The 21,957-nt window shown below is 41.3% G+C and overlaps 1 long non-coding RNA gene across 1 annotated transcript; it reads left to right on the top strand.

Annotated features, from left to right (window-relative positions):
• Positions 1-19,984: 19,984 nt before the first annotated feature.
• Positions 19,985-21,625, top strand: LOC149984011 (uncharacterized). The gene is made up of 2 exons (XR_016495259.1): positions 19,985-20,185; positions 21,183-21,625. It is a non-coding gene; the product is annotated as an uncharacterized LOC149984011 (long non-coding RNA).
• Positions 21,626-21,957: the final 332 nt, after the last annotated feature.

Raw genomic sequence — 21,957 nt, 5'->3', positions numbered from 1 at the left:
AATGGAAATTGGATTCCTCCCTGCCAGTTGCAATGTGGCTATCGGAAGTTAATAGTTGTATCCCTTTGGAGAAAATCACTTACTGCTTTAGGAATAAGTTAAAGACATTTTACAGAATTTGGCAACCTTTTAATGACTATATGGAGAATCTCCCCCACATCTCATTGATTGAATCTATATATAATCCTCACATTATGTTTCACACGTAATGTATAATATGTAGCCTACGGCAGTTGATCCAATGTCTCGTTATTTTTTAAAAAATGTTCTTATTGTATGTTTGTTTATATAATTATTATACATTTTTTTTTGTTACGCTCGTCTGTTACTGTCACTTTGTCCTATCGTTGTCTAATATCTTTTCACTTTTGTTTTGAATGTTCTTAATTGGAAAATGCAAAAATAAAATATTCCACAAAAAAAAAGAGCAGTGATACTATCAAGAGCAGTGATACTATCAAGAGCAGTGATACTATCAAGAGCAGTGATACTATCAAGAGCAGTGATACTATCAAGAGCAGTGATACTATCAAGAGCAGTGATACTATCAAGAGCAGTGATACTATCAAGAGCAGTGATACTATCAAGAGCAGTGATACTATCAAGAGCAGTGATACTATCAAGAGCAGTGATACTATCAAGAGCAGTGATACTATCAAGAGCAGTGATACTATCAAGAGCAGTGTGCAGGTTTTTTCTTTTTTCTCATTTTATTCAACTGTTACCTTGCACCTGCAAAAAAAGAGTCCCTTTTTTAATTTTAAATTGTAGATAACTGCCTTAATGTTGCTGGACCCCAGCAGCTACATAATCAATACAAAGTGTGTGCCCTGTTTAGCTGTCTTAATACAATAACTGACATAGGGCCAATGTGACAATATATAGGCTACTGTATCAGTCGATCAATCATTAATTTGTTCATGTCATCACAGCATACGAGTCACACTTTGAAATGCAATTAAGCATTTTAGTTTTAAAATGAAATAACAAAGGGAGCCTTGAATAATTTGCCAACATTTTGTGTAAACTGCAACATGTTGGCAATTGCATTCACAAACGCATGTGACTCAGGGCCAGCATTATGGGCGGGCCTTAGGGGGCCTGGCATGCCCTTGCATACCGCCCAGCCCGTCCAAATAATATACATGGTTGAATAAAACTTTGAAATAAATATTTGTTTTCTATAACACTGATTTATGTATAATATTTAGGCCATTTAAAGTATAAATTACTTTAAAATATTGTTAAATTTTTTAAAAATGGCTCAAGTAATGACTGACAGGGTTTTAGACCTATCATAAGGTCATGTCTCTTTTTACCGACATTTCAAATTAGTAGTGGCTGGAGCGTTAGTTAAACACGACCGTGTGCCTCAGTGATAAGTACCCTCAAAATAGATATTAGAAATTGGTTTAAAAAGTGCATCATCTGATGCAACAAGTGCCAATGATACTCAACTTGTCGAAACCACTGCTACAGTTGCTAGCGATCACGATCATGGCAATGTGGCTAGCCCACAGAGTTCCTTTTATTAGACTGAAAAAAAATATAAACGCAACAGTGTTGGTCCCATGTTTCATGAGCTGAAATAAATGTTCCATACGAACCAATAGCTTATTTCTCTCCAATGTTTAACACAAATGTATTTACATACCTGTTAGGGAGTATTTCTCGTTTGCCAAGATAATCCATCCACCTGACAGGTGTGACATATCAAGAAGCTGATTAAACAGCATGATCATTCCACAGGTGCACCTTGTGCTACGGACAATAAAAAGCCACTCTAAAATGTGCAGTTTTGTCACACAACACAATGCCACAGATGTCTCAAGTTTTGAGGAAGCGTGCAATCGGCATGCTGACTGGAGGAAAGTCCACCAGAGTTTTTGCCAGATACTTTTATGTCAATTTCTCTACCATCAGCTGCCTCCAACGTCATTTTAGAGAATTTGACAGAACGCCCAACCGGCCTCACAACCACAGACCACATGTAACCACGCCAGCCCAGGACCTCCACATTTGGCTTCTTCACCTGTGGGATGGTCTGAGACCAGCCACCTGGACAGCTAATGAATCTGTGGGTTTACGCAATCAAATAATTTCTATACAAACTGTCAGAAACTGTCTCAGGGAAGCTCACCTGCGTGCTCTTCGTCTTCACCAGGTTCTTGACCTGACTGCAGTTTGGCGTCGCGACCGACTTCAGGGGGCAAATGCTCACATTAGATAGCCACTGGTACACTGGCGAAGTGTGCTCTTCGCGGATGAATCCCGGCTTCAACTGTACGGGGCAGATGGCAGACAGCGCATATGGCATCGTGTAGGCAAGCGGTTTGCTGATGTCAACGTTGTGATCAGAGTGCCCCATGGTGGCAGTGGGGTTATGGTGCGGGCAAGGCCTAAGTTTACGGACAACGAACACAATTGCATTTTATCTTTGGCGATTTGGATGCACAGAGATACCGTCACCAATGAACGATTCCAGCTTGAAGATGAATGCACTAGCTGTAAGCCACTCTGGATAAGAGGCCTGCTAAATGACTCAAATGTAAATAATAAAAAATGGCTCCTGTGCTGACTGCTGTGCTCCTGTTGCACCACCAGGGTGCGCTGTCATATCTTTGAGGTGATAGACCTAGGGAACAGCCTGCTCAGTCTGGAGGAATACAACTTCTTTGGGGAGAAGTGTGACAGGGATGCCTGGGCTGCAGTGTTGTGGTCCGGTCTCGAGGTCTCAGTGTCAAATACATTTTTACTCGGATCTTGGACAATGAGGACTTGTAATTTCTTCCCGAGACCAGCGGAGTACAAAACAAATAATTATCAGCTCCAATTAAGTAAGGGCACAAAACCGCTTCGCCAGGCCAAATATCCACATTCCTTTCATGACACATGGATATCGTATCGCCTATTAAAACCTGGACTTCCTACTTTACTTGCTGTAGCGGTGCGTGGGTAAAATCCCTGGGGAACCCAGAAAAAACACATTTGTTTCATCACAAAACCGGAGAGCAACCTCTGTCTGGTAAAGTCCACAAAGTATATTGCATGTAACAAACCGTTACGCGACCTACAGCATCAATCAAGTTACTGTTTCCGAAATTTTCAGACTACTAAACAACTATTGATTTGGAGCCACGGAGAGTTACAGCAAGTCGCAAAGAAAACAGGAGCTGCCTCTATTATTACAGCACCATTTAAACTTCAACATTTCAACATCGAATCATCTATGCTTAGTCTAATACAGTGACAACTAAAACTCATAATTTAGTCCATTCAACTTAAGCTAAATCATGTGGCTGTCCATGGTTCGGATTTCTGTGTGTGTGTAAGTAGAAAAAACATGTTACATCACCCTACTTGTAGAGAAACGTCAATGACATCATTCTGTCTTTCATGTTGACGAATCAGTCTATAACTCTGTCATACAGTACACGCTTTTATTTTTTGTTGTCCTAGGCTACCTGGCTAAAATGCTTGCTCGCTAGCCTAACTTCCTTTCATGGGCAACGATGAGCCAGCAAGTTAACATTACCATACTACATCTAGCTACATATTGAACTTCCACCCTCTCAGGCCAGGGGGACAATGTATTAATTCATCGTTGGATCAGAATCACCGTTATAATCATTGGCCAGTACGGAGAATTAAGTAAAACCACAAGCCGAAATCCCTATCTCAATCCATGGCTAATTTAGGAAAGGTCCTATTTTAACTAGCTACCGGAGGACAACACAACGAGATGCAACAATTCCAATTGTTTCAGTCAATGATGTATGCTCTCGATGCGATTTGAGAGGAGTGACGCCAAATCCAAACTGGGTTACATTGACACTTATTTTTTGTCACAGTTGAGCTCACTCAGTTTAACTCAATGCTGATTAGCTATTATTTTATACTTTTTTAATCAAGGGAGGCCAAATGCTCGCTGGCTGCCCTTGCATTCAATGTTACGGGCGACAACAATGTCATACTCTTTTGGACCAGAAAGCATCAGATAGGTGGCATGAACATAAAAACAGAGGGGCGCTCTTTCGCTTGCTCGGATGCGTTCTCCAGTGAGATACATTCAGCCTCTTGCGAACTGAAGGAAAATTATGAAACACACAGTGATGAAAAGATAAATTATTGAATGTTTTTTTTCTTGGGTACATTTTTGGGGGAAGCCTGGCTTCCCTTGGCATCCATGAATACACGCCACTGTTTACTTGTAACATTACTACTGGGTTTTACTTTCGTTGAAAAATATCCTCAAAATTTGTCGCGCTCGTCTTTGATTCGCTGTTAGGGAAGAGTGGGGGAAATTGTTCCAACAGGCTCTGGTTCCAGCAGATACATTCTCACGCCACAAATGCTGTAAAACAATGAGACAGCATGTCAAATGGTACCAAATATGATGGTATGTTACTGCCACCAACAGCACATTTAGAATTTGAAGCTAGCTAGTGTGTACTCTACAGACTATCAGTAACATTTCAACTAACTATCTACTAGCCATAGCCCTAACCTTAACCATTACCCTAACCCAAACGCTAACTCTAACCTTAACCCTAATTCTAAACCTAACTGTAACCTTAGCAAGCAGTTGCTTATCAACAGACAGTTTGTTGATAGTATGACCATCTGTAGCACATCTATAGATGGACTATCCAAATAACGTGTGACCTTAGTTTGTACTAGTTCACTAGCCTAGCTATCGTGTACTAGTTAGAAGCACATCCAACAGTGGTTAACATAACCCCCTAGACCAGAGCTAGCAGTGTGCTGACTGGCATGAGAGTAGCTTACTTACGCCCTGGAACAAAGCTACTGACTCACACGATACACGAGACCAATAAACTTCTACAGGTTGCATGCAAAAAATACCATCTGAGAAGCACCCGCATGCACGTTGCGGTTCGCAGACCACATGGTGTCAGTGCACATATTCTGCAGCTGGATGCTTCTCAAATTGTTTGAAGTTTGAGCATTCACTATTAGTAAGGAGAAATCGGGGGAAGTTGTAACAACATTTTGTTGTTACAGTGATCCCAAAGACGGTACCGTATGAAGATAGGCAGAAACTGCTTCTCCAATAGAAACCTTCGATCACACTTGTAGGCGATGTCATGGCGACGTTGTCTAGATAAACTCATGAGAAGAAACATGTCATCGGGTTTAACGGTTTTCTCGAGCCAAATCCGCACGTGCAGGCTCAAATCAAAGACACTCCGATACAAAGTCATTTTTGACAAATGAAAACGTGTCAGTTTGTCACATTTTCACCAGGTTAGAGGTAATAACATGTTCAACTATGTAAGACATTGCCTCCAATCTAGGTTGTGCCTTTAGATTGAGAAAATTAACAACTAAGGAATTATTTTCTGCTTCTCTCAGTGACTTCTCAAAACCCGGCCTGGTCTGCTTGGTCTGTTTTGCAAGAGTTCCCAGAAGTCTCTCAATGTTGCTCCACTGGGTTTAGAAACTCTGTGGTGATACTTTGTAGAGCGGCTCTCTATTTGCCCTCAGAATGTGTTTTTTCACCATTCTAAATGTGTTATTATGGTGGCGATTGGACAATATTGCAATCCTGGTCTGAAATTGGATTTGCATTTTTTCTGGTCTCGTGTTGACTCAGATCCCTCGCCCCCCTCCCGGTCTCGGCCTTGACTCGGTCCCCCCTCTGGCCTTGGTCCTGACTCATATTTGATTTGCTCTGGTCTTGGTCTCAAACACTGCTGGGCAGTCTGCAAAGGTGAGATATACTGAATTAATTTAATGTGATTTATCAAAAAGTCTGAATTTACCTAATTCAGAACACCTGGTTTATGAGATATGGTTAGATTGATTCTTCAAGTGGTTCATGATTCCTCAGTGTGACTCCCTTCCAGAGAACTTTGACACCAGGAAGAACCAGCTGTTGTCAGATCTTCATGGAGCTCAACATGATGGAGGCCAGTGAGAGGGAGGGAGAACACACAGACCTCAGGGTAACACTGGAGGCCTTGGAATACAACTGCAACCACCCACAAACACACACACACAAACACACACACACACACACACTGCTCCTTTATGTGTAGGAGCCACTGCTAGTAGCACACACTACACTCTAGGCAAAAGTACACACAGAGTAGTATCCCACAGCAGTACCATAGCACATGTTATATCAGACTAATACAAACTGAAATTGAATCCTCACAAATTGCCTTACATGTACAGTATACATTCACAAATCCTTCTCCTCCCACCTCTAGACATGTCCATTTCTGTCCATTTCTGATAGTAGTGTACTTTGGAGCCGGTCAGTCTGGAGTCAAGCAACAGGATGCTGAACACGGCCCTGCAGAGGCCCATCACGGCCAGGTCATAGGTCAAAACTCTCAGGGATCAGGAGAACGTCCTGGTCTACACCTACAGAGGATAACACAGGATCTCAACTGTCAATTCCAACTAGGTGAAGGACTAGAATCAACACTATTTAGAGGTTTATTCAACCAACAAGATGATCTTCCACTAGAGCAGGGTTTCCCAAACTCGGTCCTGGGGCCCTACTTTGGTGCACATTTTGTTTTTTGCCCAAGTACTACACAGCTGATTCAAATAATAAAGGCTTGATGATGAGTTGGTTATTTGAATCAGCTGTGTAGTGCTAGGGCAAAAAACTAAACGTGCACCCAAGTGGGGCACCAGGAACGAGTATGGGAAACACGAGAGCCCTCAAACTTAACTCTGGACCTCGAAGCCAGTTTCATTGCTTTGTTTCATTGTTCCCCTCTAATCAATGACTGATTTAGACCTGGGACACCAGGTGGGTGCAATTAATTATCAGGTAGAACAGAAAACCAGCAGGCTCCGGACCTTGTAGGGCAAGAGTTGAATACCCCTGCACTCTAATGAGTGTAATACCTTCTAAGTATTTTTGATACACACTAGCTGCTGTTGAGAAACAAACATGGCTGTTTCTTCATGTATCTGATCCATGTTTAACCAACTCTGTTTTCATATATTTTGTGTGTGTGTGTATATGATAGACCTCCAAAGTAACACATTACTGCAAGTTTAGAACTAGTGAGTGTCTATCACATGATGCTGTCATTGATATGCAGCTATCGCCTCCATAAACATGGCAACAGGATCCCCCTGTGAGAATGCCCTGGTCACATGATAGTGGGCATAATAGTACATTGTGGTGTATCAAGTTTCTTTCCTATTTAGTACACAGATTTTCTCCATGCACCTGGTAACACTACTGTAGGCGTGTGAGTTATACTTTTTCAACTGATCAAAATAGTGAAGTAGCTAACAGTGAAGGTCCTGGGGCAGGGTTTAGTAAAGGAATACTGCAAGATTAGCAAGCTTGGCACCATGAAGCTCGTAAAGGAAATGTAGCAACCTAGCAGCGTGGTGAAATTAACTGTTTTGAGTTGTCCACCCATATCGGTTACCACCAGTACAATTTCCCTAATAACTGGGCCATAGTATTTCGTACTGTACACACAAGTTACTATAACATAGTATTGTAACTGTATGTAGCATTGAATGTATTGTTTCTCTTCTTCCTACTGTTTTAGACCAACCAAAAGGTGACAGTGTACATGAACTATGAACAGAGTAGGAACTGCAGCAAAGGTATGAGCGTGTTGGCTGTGGAGGTCCTTGATGGACCAAGATGGTGAGATACTATACTCATACAACACACTGTCACATTGGAATGATGTTGAGCTTTCTCCTATTCTTTCTTTGGTTCATCAAAATGTTAAAAAAACGTTTAAAACAAAGTTGTGTTAAATAGTCAGATTTGACCTCAATTGAGCTAGTTTTGACCTGACTCGTTTCATGCTCTACTTCTCCCATTGTGAAGATCTGTTGATGAGACAGAGTGAGAGTAAATCAACCAGACTTCCTCTCTCTCAAGAGGGAACAAAAGTAACGCATTGCTTCAAGAAGCATTCAAGTTTCTCCATGGGGCAAGTGTTGTTATTCACTTTGTATGATACAGTTGAAGTCAGAAGTTTACATACACCTCAGCCAAATACATTTAAACTCAGTTTTTCACAATTCCTGACATTTAATCCTAGTAAATATTCCCTGTTTTAGGTCAATTAGGATCACCACTTTATTTTAAGAATGTGAAATGTCGGAATAATAGTAGAGAGAATTATTTATTTCACTTTTTATTTCTTTCATCACATTCCCAGTGGGTCAGAAGTTTACATACACTCAATTAGTATTTGGTAGTATTGCCCTAAAATTGTTTAACTTGGGTCAAATGTTTCAGGTAGCCTTCCACGAGCTTCCCATAATAAGTTTGGTGAATTTTGGCCCATTCCTCCTGACAGAGCTGGTGTAACTGAGTCAGGTTTGTAGGCCTCCTTGCTCGCACACACTTTTTCAGTTCTGCCCACAAATGTTCTATAGGATTGAGGTCAGGGCTTTGTGATAGCCACTCCAATACCCTGACTTTGTTGTCCTTAAGCCATTTTGCCACAACTTTGGAAGTATGCTTGAGGTCATTGTCCATTTGGAAGACCCATTTGTGACCAAGCTTTCTCTTCCTGACTGATGTCTTGAGATGTTGCTTCAATATATCCACGTAATTTTCCTTCCTCATTGTGCCATGTATTTTGTGAAGTGCACCAATCCCTCCTGCAGCAAAGCACCCCCACAACATGATGCTGCCACCCCTGTGCTTCACGGTTGGGATGGTGTTCTTTGGCTTGCAAGTCTCCCCCTTTTTCCTCCAAACATCATGATGGTCATTATGGCCAAACAGTTCTATTTTTGTTTCATCAGACCAGAGGACATTTCTCCAAAAAGTATGATCTTTGTCCCCATGTGCAGTTGCAAACCATAGTCTGGCTTTTTTATGGTTGTTTTGGAGCAGTGGATCCTTCCTTGTTGAGCAGCCTCTCAGGTTATATCGATATAGGACTCGTTTTTACTGTGGATATAGATACTTTTGTACCTGTTTCCTCCAGCATCTTCACATGGTCCTTTGCTGTTGTTCTGGGATTGATTTGCACTTTTTGCATCAAAGTACGTTAATCTCTAGGAGACAGAACGCGTCTCCTTCCTGTGCGGTATGACGGCTGTGTGGTCCCATGGTGTTTATACTTTGCGTACTATTGTTTGTACAGATGAACGTGGTACCTTCAGGCATTTGGAAATTGCTCCCAAGGATGAACCAGACTTGTGGAGGTCTACAATTTTTTTTCTGAGGTCTTGGCTGAATTATTTTGATTTTCCCATGATTTCAAGCAATGAGGCACTGAGTTTGAAGGTAGGCCTTGAAATACATCCACAGGTACACCTCCAGTTGACTGAAATTATGTCAATTAGCCTATCAGAAGCTTGTAAAACCATGACCTCCTTTTCTGGAATTTCCCAAGCTGTTTAAAGGCACAGTCAACTTATTGTATGTAAACTTCTGACCCACTGGAATTGTGATACACTGAATTATAAGTGAAATAATATGTCTGTAAACAATTGTTGGAAGAATTACTTGTGTCATGCACAAAGTAGATGTCCTTTTTTTTTACTCATCTATTTTTTACGTAACACTTATTTTTATTTTCTAAAGCATTGATGGTTAAGGGCTTGTAAGTATGCATTTCACTGTTGTATTCGACGCATGTGACAAATACAATTTGATTTGATCAAGGAAAAGGGTGGTTGCTATGAAGAATCTCAAATATTTTTTGATTTGTTTAACACTTTTTGGTTACAACATGATTCCATATGTGTTATTTAATAGTTTTGATGTCTTCACTATTATTTGACAATGTAGAAAATAGTAAAAAAATAAAGAAAAACCCTGGAATGGGTAGATGTGTCCAAAAGTGTCACTGGTAATGTACATGTAGGGAAGCCTAGAGAAAAATGTTGATTTGTTTTTTAGTAAAGTAGTAATATGTTAGGTTAGTATGTTGGGGGCAAGATGTCAATGGTTGATCATTTGTTTTTAGCTGTAATTTAGGCACTAGCTAGCCCAGTTAGCTAACTAGCAGACTCACGAGCAGAAAGTCTGAGATTAAATCAATGCTAGCCAGCAAGTTAGCATATGCTAATGTCTACTAGTATGGCTAGCTAGACCCCAGTTATCTAACTAGCAACCTCACTAACAGAAAGACTGAGGTGAAATAAATGCTTGCCAGCTACTGCGGTTAGCATAAAATAATGTATGCTAGCATAGTTAGCTAACCCCCAGTTAGCAGGGTTAGGATTAAGGTTAGTGGTCAGAGTTAGAATAGGGGCCAGGGTTAGGATTAGAATAGGGGTTAGGGTCAGAATAGGGGTTAGGGTTAGATAGGGGGTCAGTTCTCCAACGTTCCTAAAATACTTCTCATTTGATAATTGTCTGATGAGATTTTACAATAAATTATTTGAACGTGGTGGCTATGGCGAAGATCTGCTTCGTTATGCCCTGAATGCTTTTGAAAATGGGCAGAGCATTAAGGCAGCTGCCCGTGCTTTTAATGTGCCACCCAAAACCCTGAGGCTCCACAGAGACAAGCAGGTGAAAACCCCAGGCCATAGCCTGGTTATCAGTCTTCACTGGCTCTTTCGAATGTGACCTGGTGAGACATATCCAAAAAATGGAAAGAGCCCATTTTGGATTTATATCATGGGATGTCCAAAAACTTGCCTTTGACTGAGAGGATGGGAATCCAAAACACATTCACTGAAGAAGGCAGTTGGCAAGCATAGACTGGTTTTACAGTTTTATGAAGCGGCACCCAGAATTATCCATCCGTATCCCCAAAGCAACCAGTCTGGCTCGAGCCGTTAGCTTCACCCCGACTATGACTTCTACCCCTTCCACAACTTCCGCCACCCCACACCCTACCCAGCACCTGCAGGTCTCTCCGACCTTGCTACGAAAGTTGGTAAGAAAAAACATCAGCACTCATTTTAGGAAGTTTACAGTGCATTTGGAAAGTATTCAGACGCTTTGACTTTTTCCACATTTTGTTACATTACAGCTGATGGATTCTGGGTATTAACTCCTAAACTTGGGATAGAGGTAATTATCAGGTATCCTATTGAAATATTGAGTGCTTAGGTTTAGAGGGTCTACACCAGACGTTAATGGTTATCTGTAGGAGGAAGGGAAAGTGATCACATGTGACAGGCATTGATAAGAGGAGTGAGCACTTTGGGCTAGAGGTCAGGTCAGATGAAGTGAGGAAGAACAGATATCACTAAGGTTCTATCTAGCAACAGAGATGCATTGGCTGTTCAGATGTGTAGGAGACTCAGCCAAGGAGGAAATATTAAATATCAGTGCTTGTGTGAAATGTCGTTGTCTAATGCTGCTGTATTGATCCTCTGGGAAGAATACACTTGGTTCAAACTTTCATAGTGGCTGTCGAGCTTCTTCTCTGAGAATTAGAACTTAACACAGCCTTATTCTAAAATGGATCAAATTAATTATTTTCCTCAATCTACAATACCCCATAATGGCAAAGTGAAAACAGTTTTAGACATTTTAGCTAATTTATATTTAAAAAAAAAGGTGAAATATCAGGTGAAATATCACATTTACATAAGTATTCAGACCCTTTACTCAGCACTTTGTTGAAGCACCTTTGGCAGCTATTACAGCATCGAGTCTTGTTGGGTATGACGCTACATGCTTGACACACCAGTATTTAGGGAGTTTCTCCCATTCTTCTCTGCAGATCCTCTCAAGCTCTGTCAAGTTGAATGGGGAACGTTGCTGCACAGCTATTTTCAGGTCTCTCCAGAGATGTTCGATCGGGTTCAAATCTGTGCTCTGGCTGGACCACTTAATTAAGCACATTCAGAGACTTGTCCCGAAGCCAGTTCTGTGTTGTCTCGACTGTGTGGTTAGGGTTGTTGTCCTGTTGGAAGGTGAACCTTCGCCCCAGTCTGAGGTCCTGAGCGCTCTGGAGCAGGTTTTCATCAAGGATCTCTCTGTACTTTGCTCCGTTCATCTTTGCCTCGATCCTGACTAGTCTCACAGTCCCTGCCGCTGAAAAACCTCCCCACAGCATGATGCTGCCACCTCCATGCTTCACCGTCATGGTTTGAGAGTCTTTAGGTGCCTTTTGGCAAACTCCAAGCAGGCTGTCACAGAAGGAGTGGCTTCCATCTGGCCACTACCATAAAGGCCTGATTGGTGGAGTGCTGCAGAGATAGTTGTCCTTCTGGAAGGTTCTCCCATTTCCACAGAGGAACTCTGGAGCCCTGTCAGAGTGACCCTCACGTTCTTGGTCACCTCCCTGACTAAGGCCCTTCTCCCCCGAATTCTCAGTTTGGCCAGGCGGTCAGCTCTAGGAAGAGACTTGGTGGTTCCAAACATCTTCCATTTAAGAATGATGGAGGCCACTGTGTTATTGGGGACCTTCAATGCTGAAGGAATTTTTTGGTACCCTTCCCCAGATCTGTGCCTCGACACAATCCTGTCTCGGCACTCTACCCACAATTCCTTCGCCCTCATGGCTTGGTTTTTGCTCCAACATGCACTGTCAACTGTGGGACCTTAAATAGACAGTTGTGTGCCTTTCCAAATCATGTCCAATCAATTGAATTTACCACAGTTGGACTCCAATCAAGTTGTAGAAACATCTCAAGGATGATCAATAGAAACAGGATACACCTCAGCTCAATTTCGGGTCTCATAGCAAAGGGGCTGAATACTTATGTAAATAAAAAATTTGCAAACATTTCTAAAAATCTGTTTTCGTTTTGTCATTATAGAGTAATGTGTGTAGATTGCTGAGGAAAACATTTTTTGTAAATACATTTTAGAATAAGGCTGTAACGTAACAAAATGTGGAAAAAGTCAAGGGGCTGAATACTTTTGAAGGCACTGTATATAACCCATTGGCGATATATACCCTTCTGTCTCTCCAGGATTTGTGACTTTCTTTGGGACCTTCGTTCACTGACAGGGTTTAGCAGCTTTCATATGTTTCTGTTTTTGAGATTAGGAAACATAGAAGTTAGACCAGGACTTGCTTCATTATTCTTACGTGATATAACATTTGATATTTTGTTGTTATTGAGTTTTTGTATTGTCATAGTTCTCTCTTTGGGACTGGAAATATGTTCCTTATCTAGTTAGTTTAAATAACTCGGTAACTAAATTGTCATTTTTAGCAAATCAAGCTAAGGTCTGTGCCATTAAAAACTATTATTGGATGGCTGTCTATCCTATTTTATGTAGCTAGCTAGTTACCTGGCATTACCTGGAATACGGTTAACTTGAAAAAACAATTTAGCCACGTGTGCTATATATCATCCTAGCAGCGCCACGTGCTGCTCCTGCTATCTTTACTATCCATGCAGTAAATGTAAACGTACATTTTCCCAGGACGAAAGGACCATCCCACCCATGAATACTATGATCCAAAATGTTAATTTTGAATACCTGTTCACAGCTGCCAAAGAACAGCTGTTGTTTACAAATGCACCAGAAGTTATTTGGGGTTCCAGGGTTCTAAAAAATATGTTAAAATGGACTATAGGGAATTATTAACCGAGTGGTTCAAGCCCTGAATGCTGATTGGGTATGACAAATTACTTTTTACTGTTCTTTTTTTTTAAATTTAAAGTTTTATTAAGTTTTCTTGTTTTTCAATCAACCAACGAAACACATTCCACATTCACAGATGTGACAGGCTTAAAAAAAGAAAAACAAGTTAAAATACATAATAATAATACATTTAAAAAAAATACAATTAAAATAAAAGATTAAGAAAAATATAGATATATTTTTTTGTTGGTATATATATATACATATATATATACAGTGCCTTGCGAAAGTATTCGGCCCCCTTGAACTTTGCGACCTTTTGCCACATTTCAGGCTTCAAACATAAAGATATAAAACTGTATTTTTTTGTGAAGAATCAACAACAAGTGGGACAATCATGAAGTGGAACGACATTTATTGGATATTTCAAACTTTTTTAACAAATCAAAAACTGAAAAATTGGGCGTGCAAAATTATTCAGCCCCTTTACTTTCAGTGCAGCAAACTCTCTCCAGAAGTTCAGTGAGGATCTCTGAATGATCCAATGTTGACCTAAATGACTAATGATGATAAATACAATCCACCTGTGTGTAATCAAGTCTCCGTATAAATGCACCTGCACTGTGATAGTCTCAGAGGTCCGTCAAAAGCGCAGAGAGCATCATGAAGAACAAGGAACACACCAGGCAGGTCCGAGATACTGTTGTGAAGAAGTTTAAAGCCGGATTTGGATACAAAAAGATTTCCCAAGCTTTAAACATCCCAAGGAGCACTGTGCAAGCGATAATATTGAAATGGAAGGAGTATCAGACCACTGCAAATCTACCAAGACCTGGCCGTCCCTCTAAACTTTCAGCTCATACAAGGAGAAGACTGATCAGAGATGCAGCCAAGAGGCCCATGATCACTCTGGATGAACTGCAGAGATCTACAGCTGAGGTGGGAGACTCTGTCCATAGGACAACAATCAGTCGTATATTGCACAAATCTGGCCTTTATGGAAGAGTGGCAAGAAGAAAGCCATTTCTTAAAGATATCCATAAAAAGTGTTGTTTAAAGTTTGCCACAAGCCACCTGGGAGACACACCAAACATGTGGAAGAAGGTGCTCTGGTCAGATGAAACCAAAATTGAACTTTTTGGCAACAATGCAAAACGTTATGTTTGGCGTAAAAGCAACACAGCTGAACACACCATCCCCACTGTCAAACATGGTGGTGGCAGCATCATGGTTTGGGCCTGCTTTTCTTCAGCAGGGACAGGGAAGATGGTTAAAATTGATGGGAAGATGTATGGAGCCAAATACAGGACCATTCTGGAAGAAAACCTGATGGAGTCTGCAAAAGACCTGAGACTGGGACGGAGATTTGTCTTCCAACAAGACAATGATCCAAAACATAAAGCAAAATCTACAATGGAATGGTTCAAAAATAAACATATCCAGGTGTTAGAATGGCCAAGTCAAAGTCCAGACCTGAATCCAATCGAGAATCTGTGGAAAGAACTGAAAACTGCTGTTCACAAATGCTCTCCATCCAACCTCACTGAGCTCGAGCTGTTTTGCAAGGAGGAATGGGAAAAAATGTCAGTCTCTCGATGTGCAAAACTGATAGACACATACCCCAAGCGACTTACAGCTGTAATCGCAGCAAAAGGTGGCGCTACAAAGTATTAACTTAAGGGGGCTGAATAATTTTGCACGGCCAATTTTTCAGTTTTTGATTTGTTAAAAAAGTTTGAAATATCCAATAAATGTCGTTCCACTTCATGATTGTGTCCCACTTGTTGTTGATTCTTCACAAAAAAATACAGTTTTATATCTTTATGTTTGAAGCCTGAAATGTGGCAAAAGGTCGCAAAGTTCAAGGGGGCCGAATACTTTCGCAAGGCACTGTATATATATTTAAAAAATACAGTTGCCAGAGAAGAAGGAAACCACTGAGGGATTTCACCATAGTTACAGAGTTAAATGGCTGTGTACTTTAAAAAAAAATGTGGCAAAGAAATGTATGTCCTGGATTTTAAAAAAAGCATATCAAAAAGACTTTACTAACTACCTATTAACTTATTCTCGTGAATTGAACACATTTTTAAATCAGATGACGGTAATTAGCATAACTAACTGTCATTCAATAGCAACACATCAAAGAGACAGAAACATTTAGGATTTTGTGATAAATGTTGATCCATATGGGGGCATCATCCCCCATATGCAACAGTTGTTGAGGAAAGACCAAAGATAAAGAACAGGCATGTCCAGCTACAGTGCCTTGCGAAAGTATTCTGCCCCCTTGAACTTTGCGACCTTTTGCCACATTTCAGGCTTCAAACATAAAGATATAAAACTGTATTTTTTTGTGAAGAATCAACAACAAGTGGGACAATCATGAAGTGGAACGACATTTATTGGATATTTCAAACTTTTTTAACAAATCAAAAACTGAAACATTGGGCGTGCAAAATTATTCAGCCCCTTTACTTTCAGTAAAGCAAACTCTCTCCAGAAGTTCAGTGAGGATCTCTGAATGATCCAATGTTGACCTAAATGACTAATGATGATAAATACAATCCACCTGTGTGTAATCAAGTCTCCGTATAAATGCACCTGCACTGTGATAGTCTCAAAGGTCCGTTAAAAGCGCAGAGAGCATCATGAAGAACAAGGAACACACCAGGCAGGTCCGAGATACTGTTGTGAAGAAGTTTAAAGCCAGATTTCGATACAAAAAGATTTCCCAAGCTTTAAACATCCCAAGGAGCACTGTGCAAGCGATAATATTGAAATGGAAGGAGTATCAGACCACTGCAAATCTACCAAGACCTGGCCGTCCCTCTAAACTTTCAGCTCATACAAGGAGAAGACTGATCAGAGATGCAGCCAAGAGGCCCATGATCACTCTGGATGAACTTCAGAGATCTACAGCTGAGGTGGGAGACTCTGTCCATAGGACAACAATCAGTTGTTTATTGCACAAATCTGGCCTTTATGGAAGAGTGGCAAGAAGAAAGCCATTTCTTAAAGATATCCATAAAAAGTGTCGTTTAAAGTTTGCCACAAGCCACCTGGGAGACACACCAAACATGTGGAAGAAGGTGCTCTGGTCAGATGAAACCAAAATGGAACTTTTTGGCAACAATACAAAACGTTATGTTTGGCGTAAAAGCAACACAGCTGAACACACCATCCCCACTGTCAAACATGGTGGTGGCAGCATCATGGTTTGGGCCTGCTTTTCTTCAGCAGGGACAGAGAAGATGGTTAAAATTGATGGGAAGGTGGATGGAGCCAAATACAGGACCATTCTGGAAGAAAACCTGATGGAGTCTGCAAAAGACCTGAGACTGAGACGGAGATTTGTCTTCCAACAAGACAATGATCCAAAACATAAAGCAAAATCTACAATGGAATGGTTCAAAAATAAACATATCCAGGTGTTAGAATGGCCAAGTCAAAGTCCAGACCTGAATCCAATCGAGAATCTGTGGAAAGAACTGAAAACTGCTGTTCACAAATGCTCTCCATCCAACCTCACTGAGCTCGAGCTGTTTTGCAAGGAGGAATGGGAAAAAATGTCAGTCTCTCGATGTGCAAAACTGATAGACACATACCCCAAGCGACTTACAGCTGTAATCGCAGCAAAAGGTGGCGCTACAAAGTATTAACTTAAGGGGGCTGAATAATTTTGCACGCCCAATTTTTCGGTTTTTGATTTGTTAAAAAAGTTTGAAATATCCAATAAATGTCGTTCCACTTCATGATTGTGTCCCACTTGTTGATTCTTCACAAAAAAATACAGTTTTATATCTTTATGTTTGAAGCCTGAAATGTGGCAAAAGGTCGCAAAGTTCAAGGGGGCCGAATACTTTCGCAAGGCACTGTATCAGCATCTCAACTGGACCAGATTGAGAACGAAAAGGTTACTAGTTGGTCCTTGGCAGTGTTCGCCGATTGGGCTGTGCACGCAGGGGTGACTTAAATTGGGAGACTGATGAAGAAGAAGATGAACAAACCCTGTACCGGTTCTACGCTGAGGTGAGGACGTCTACAGATGACAAGTACCCCATCAGCAGCTACATGGGGCTGGGAGCCGGCCTAAACAGGCATCTTAACTCACCTGCAGTGGGACGAACACACCATCAGTATCATAACAAACAAGAGATATAAATCGTCAAACAATGTTTTCACATCGGTGCTCTAAACTTACAGACGCAATCAGGACAGGTCACAACATCATCCTGCCATTTCCCCAGCTGACTTGCAGAAGCTGAAGGCATCACCTGTCCTCTCTCCGATGATAACAACAGGTCTGGTGTGCTAAGTGTGGCTAGACATCCAGCTCACTATGGCGAGGCAGGGTAGAGAGGGCCTGAGGAACCTGAAACCCAACTCCTTTGTGGTCAGGGAGGATGAGAACGATTCGGAGTATGTGTCCCTGTTCTTCAATGAGACAACAAAAAATCCTAGCTCCAAAACAGAGGCAGACAAGAAGCAGTCGAGGTGTTTTATGTATGCCACACCTGGAGATCCTAATTGTCCTGTGGCATCATTTAAGAGCTACAGTACATAGACAGACTACGCCCTGGAGCCCCTGTATTCTACAAGAACCCAAAGCGCAGGACTAGAACTGAGCCGGACATCAAAAATAGAATGATTAGTGCTGTTAGTTTGACTATTTGAACACAGTTGATGTGTTAATGCTTACATAATGCGCACTCCGGAGTTCCCTACAAGCCAATCAGAAATGAGTATGCAACAATACCATGGTATAAAATGTTTTAACTAGTGTGCTCAGGCCTCATATTTGCTATAGTGCTATATCTCTTAACAATATTGCATCATTACATATGTCTGTCAAAACTCAAAAAATAAATCTCTAATTTAAAACAATAGATTAACCAATAGACACTGTGATACACCAATTCACCACACTGCTCTAGACCCTTATTCTGTTATCTGTTTCACACTACTGAGGTGCAGTGGTTTCGTATCCACCATAGTTGCTGGAACCATGTTTGAAAGGACAATGTGAAAAGAAAATAGCACAGAATGGTTCAGGTCGGCTTGAGTGAAAAGGGTATGAGGGTGGCTGTGAAAGCCCTGTGAGAGCTGCCTGGCAGTCAGACACACTCCTGTGCGTTTCCTTCAGGCCTACATTTTTGACACTACTGAGCCGAGCTGTACTGCTCTGACCTGGTTATGCATCGACCATAGATGCTGTCATCATGCTGAAAAGGCATATACAGTATGGTTCAGGTTTGAACTATTGTGTCAAAAAATGGTATGAGTGAGAGCCCTGCAGCTGCAGCCTGGCAGTCAGCTACATTCCTGTGCTCTCCACTAAGGCCTGCACTTTATTCGCCCTTGGCCTTTAGCGCTGAGAACAGTCTTGACCCCCCTATTAATATCCTCCAGGCCATTATTTTGCCCTTTGACTTTTAATACTGTAACTGTAGAACCCGCTGGTAAATGTCACATGACATGTGAGCTGTATTTAGTCTGCGGAACCCCATTCCACTCTTCCTTTCGCACTACAACAAGTTTGGTAACGCTTTACTTGTTGGAGTGTTGGAGCAGTGATAGCACCAGTGTTGGAGCAGTGATAGCACCAGTGTTGGAGCAGTGATAGCACCAGTGTTGGAGCAGTGATAGCACCAGTGTTGGAGCAGTGATAGCACCAGTGTTGGAGCAGTGATAGCACCAGTGTTGGAGCAGTGATAGCACCAGTACTATGAACTACATATAGTTAGTAATTTAACTACATGTTGCAGTAGCTTGGTCGCAGTTGAACTAAATTAAAATATTGGTAGTGTTTTTTCAGTAGTTCATTTATTTTTTGCCATGTAGAGGTGTAGCTAACTAGTGGAACTACACACTACTCTTTTTGCTAAAAGAAAAGACTGTGTGAAGTAGGCAAGAATTCCCTTTCTGTTTTTCACAATCAGACCTACCTAATTCTTACTTGAAACAGTTTTTTTTGTTTAATATGCTAAATTACACATTCTGTTAACATCTGACTTGCAGATCATTTCAGATCTAGATATGATAATTTATCACAAAGTAGTTGAGGTTGTGGACTACTTTTTCAAAGTAACTAGTTGAGTAAACTACTCTTAGGGGAGTTAACACCAGTTTAATAGTGGACTGTGAAATAAAGAACCACCAAGTTTAGCAGCAACTCTTTGATCAGTTACATTTAGCTTTTCCTAATACCACGATGGAATGTCTAATTCCTTCTACATCCATGTCCGTTTAGCCATGTTTCAATGATTGATTCCATTTTGATGACCTCGGCGCTGCCCTCTTGCATGTTATCATTCTATTTATCAAATAAGAGCGCAGCCTCACGATGACGGGCAGACCCTGTTGATAAACTCTGCACTGCTTTGGGTTGGGGGCGGTATTCAAACAGAGAATGATGCAATAGACAAACTAGACTGTGACCCTGCCTGGTCTCTGTCACAATGGCAGCAAACCCATGTGGCTCAGCTTTTTGGGCTTGAAGTTGTTGTAAGCATTCCCTCAAGAATCTTAGTAGCTTTCTGGTTGTCTTTCTGAACCTGCTGTATGGTTGCTGTATGGTTCTTGTGCATGGTCTCTTGTTGGACTAACTGAAGCGCTTTGACTCATTCTTTACTCATTGCCTCATTTCCAGGTTAAAGGGATGGTTCACCACAAAATCAAAGTTTGTCAGATATTTTCAAAGTGAGTAGATGTTTTTTTGTGGGTACATGTTATATGCATTAGGTGAAATCTGTAGACTTGAATCTGAAATGGATGGGAATGTTTGAGTGTCTTATTCCATGTAACGAATTAGTGACACAGAATAAACAATACATTCTGAGAGAACACAGTCAGTTGTAAAGGTAAATAAATATAGTGCAAGGTGTAGCCAAGGTGTACATTGAACAATGAACACTTCAACCTATGTTCTGTAGATTCAGCTGAAGGGTCCTACAAGGGAGACTGAGAGTATCACACCTGGCTCTTTATTCATTTACAGAGCTAGCTGGGTCCTGATGTTGACATGATGCCAGGGTTGGGTCACAATTACAGTGCCTTCAGAAAGTATTCACACCCCTGGACATTTTCCAAATTTCTTGTGTCACAGCCTGAATTTTAAGTTGATTAAATGTTGATTTTTGTTGCCACTGGCCTTCACACAATACTCCTTAATGTCAAAGTCAAATGATGTTTACATTTTTTTTAAACAAATGAATTACAATTTAAGAGCTTAAATGTCTTTAGTCAATACGTATTCAACCCCTTTGTTATGAAGCCGATATAAGTTCATGAGGAAAATGTCCTTAACAAGTCACATAAGTTGCATGGTGTCCAACCCTGATCTGTTTCACCTGTCTTGTGCTTGTCTTCACCCCCCACCAAGTGTCTCCTATTTTTCCCCCCATAATTCCGTGTATTTACACCTGTATTTTTTGTTTGTCTGTTGCCAGTTTGTTTTGTTTTGTCAGGTCTTACCAGCATTTTTACCTTTTCTCCTGTTCTCAAGTTTTGTTTTCTAGTCTTCCCGGTTCTGACCTTTCTGCCTGTCCTGACCCTGAGCCCGCCTGCCGTTCTGTCCCTGATTGACTCTGCCTTGGATTACGAACCTCTGCCTGCTCTCGACCTGACCTTTGCCTGCCCCTTAGTATAATTCTCAGAATATTTATTATAACAATCTGCCTCCTGTGTCTGCATCTAGGTCATATACTGAGTCGTGATAGTACGAACTGGCCATGACTGACCGAGCAGACCAGCTCTTCAACACTGTCTCCTCACAAGGAGCCACCATTGGAAGACACAAGTAGTTACTACATAACCTTATGGAATGATTCCATACCCTGGATGAACACCATGCCAAGTCAGTGCATTGTTGGAACATTTCCGCGGACTATTAGGCAGCCAGCCTGTCCTCCGGATTTCATCCTCAATCTAACGGCCAGTCGGACCCCTGCTCCCCGCTATCGTCTCGTGCAGAGGGTATGGCTCTCCACTCGGGATCTGCCCCTCCGGGTGGAGTCCCGTAAACTTTCCGCCTGCTTTATCGGCCCTTTCCACATCTCCCACTGCTGTTTGTCTTCTGTCGCCCCACACCCTCTGTATACATCCCACTTTCCATGTGTCTAGGATTAAACCTGTCTCACAGCCCTTTGTCTCTTGTTTCCATCTGGGTCGTTTCCTGAGTCGTGATACATGGACTAACTATGTGTGCAATAATAGTGTGTTAACCTGATTTTTGAATGACTACCGCATCTCTGTAGCCCACACGTACAATTATTTGTAAGGTCCCTCAGTTGAACAGTGCATTTACAACACAGATTCAACCACAAAAACCAGGGAGGGTTTACAATGCTCGGCAAAGAAGGGACCCTATTGGGAGATGGGTAAACATTTTAATTTAAAAAAGCAGGGATTGAATATGCCTTTGAGCATGGTGAAGTTATTACACTTTGGATGGTGTATCAATACACCCAGTC

Source organism: Oncorhynchus mykiss, chromosome 4, assembly GCF_057628025.1.
Source record: "Oncorhynchus mykiss isolate SJ-2025 chromosome 4, ASM5762802v1, whole genome shotgun sequence".
NCBI classification, from domain to species: Eukaryota; Metazoa; Chordata; class Actinopteri; order Salmoniformes; family Salmonidae; genus Oncorhynchus; species Oncorhynchus mykiss.
This window is presented reverse-complemented; position numbering and strand designations above follow the sequence as displayed.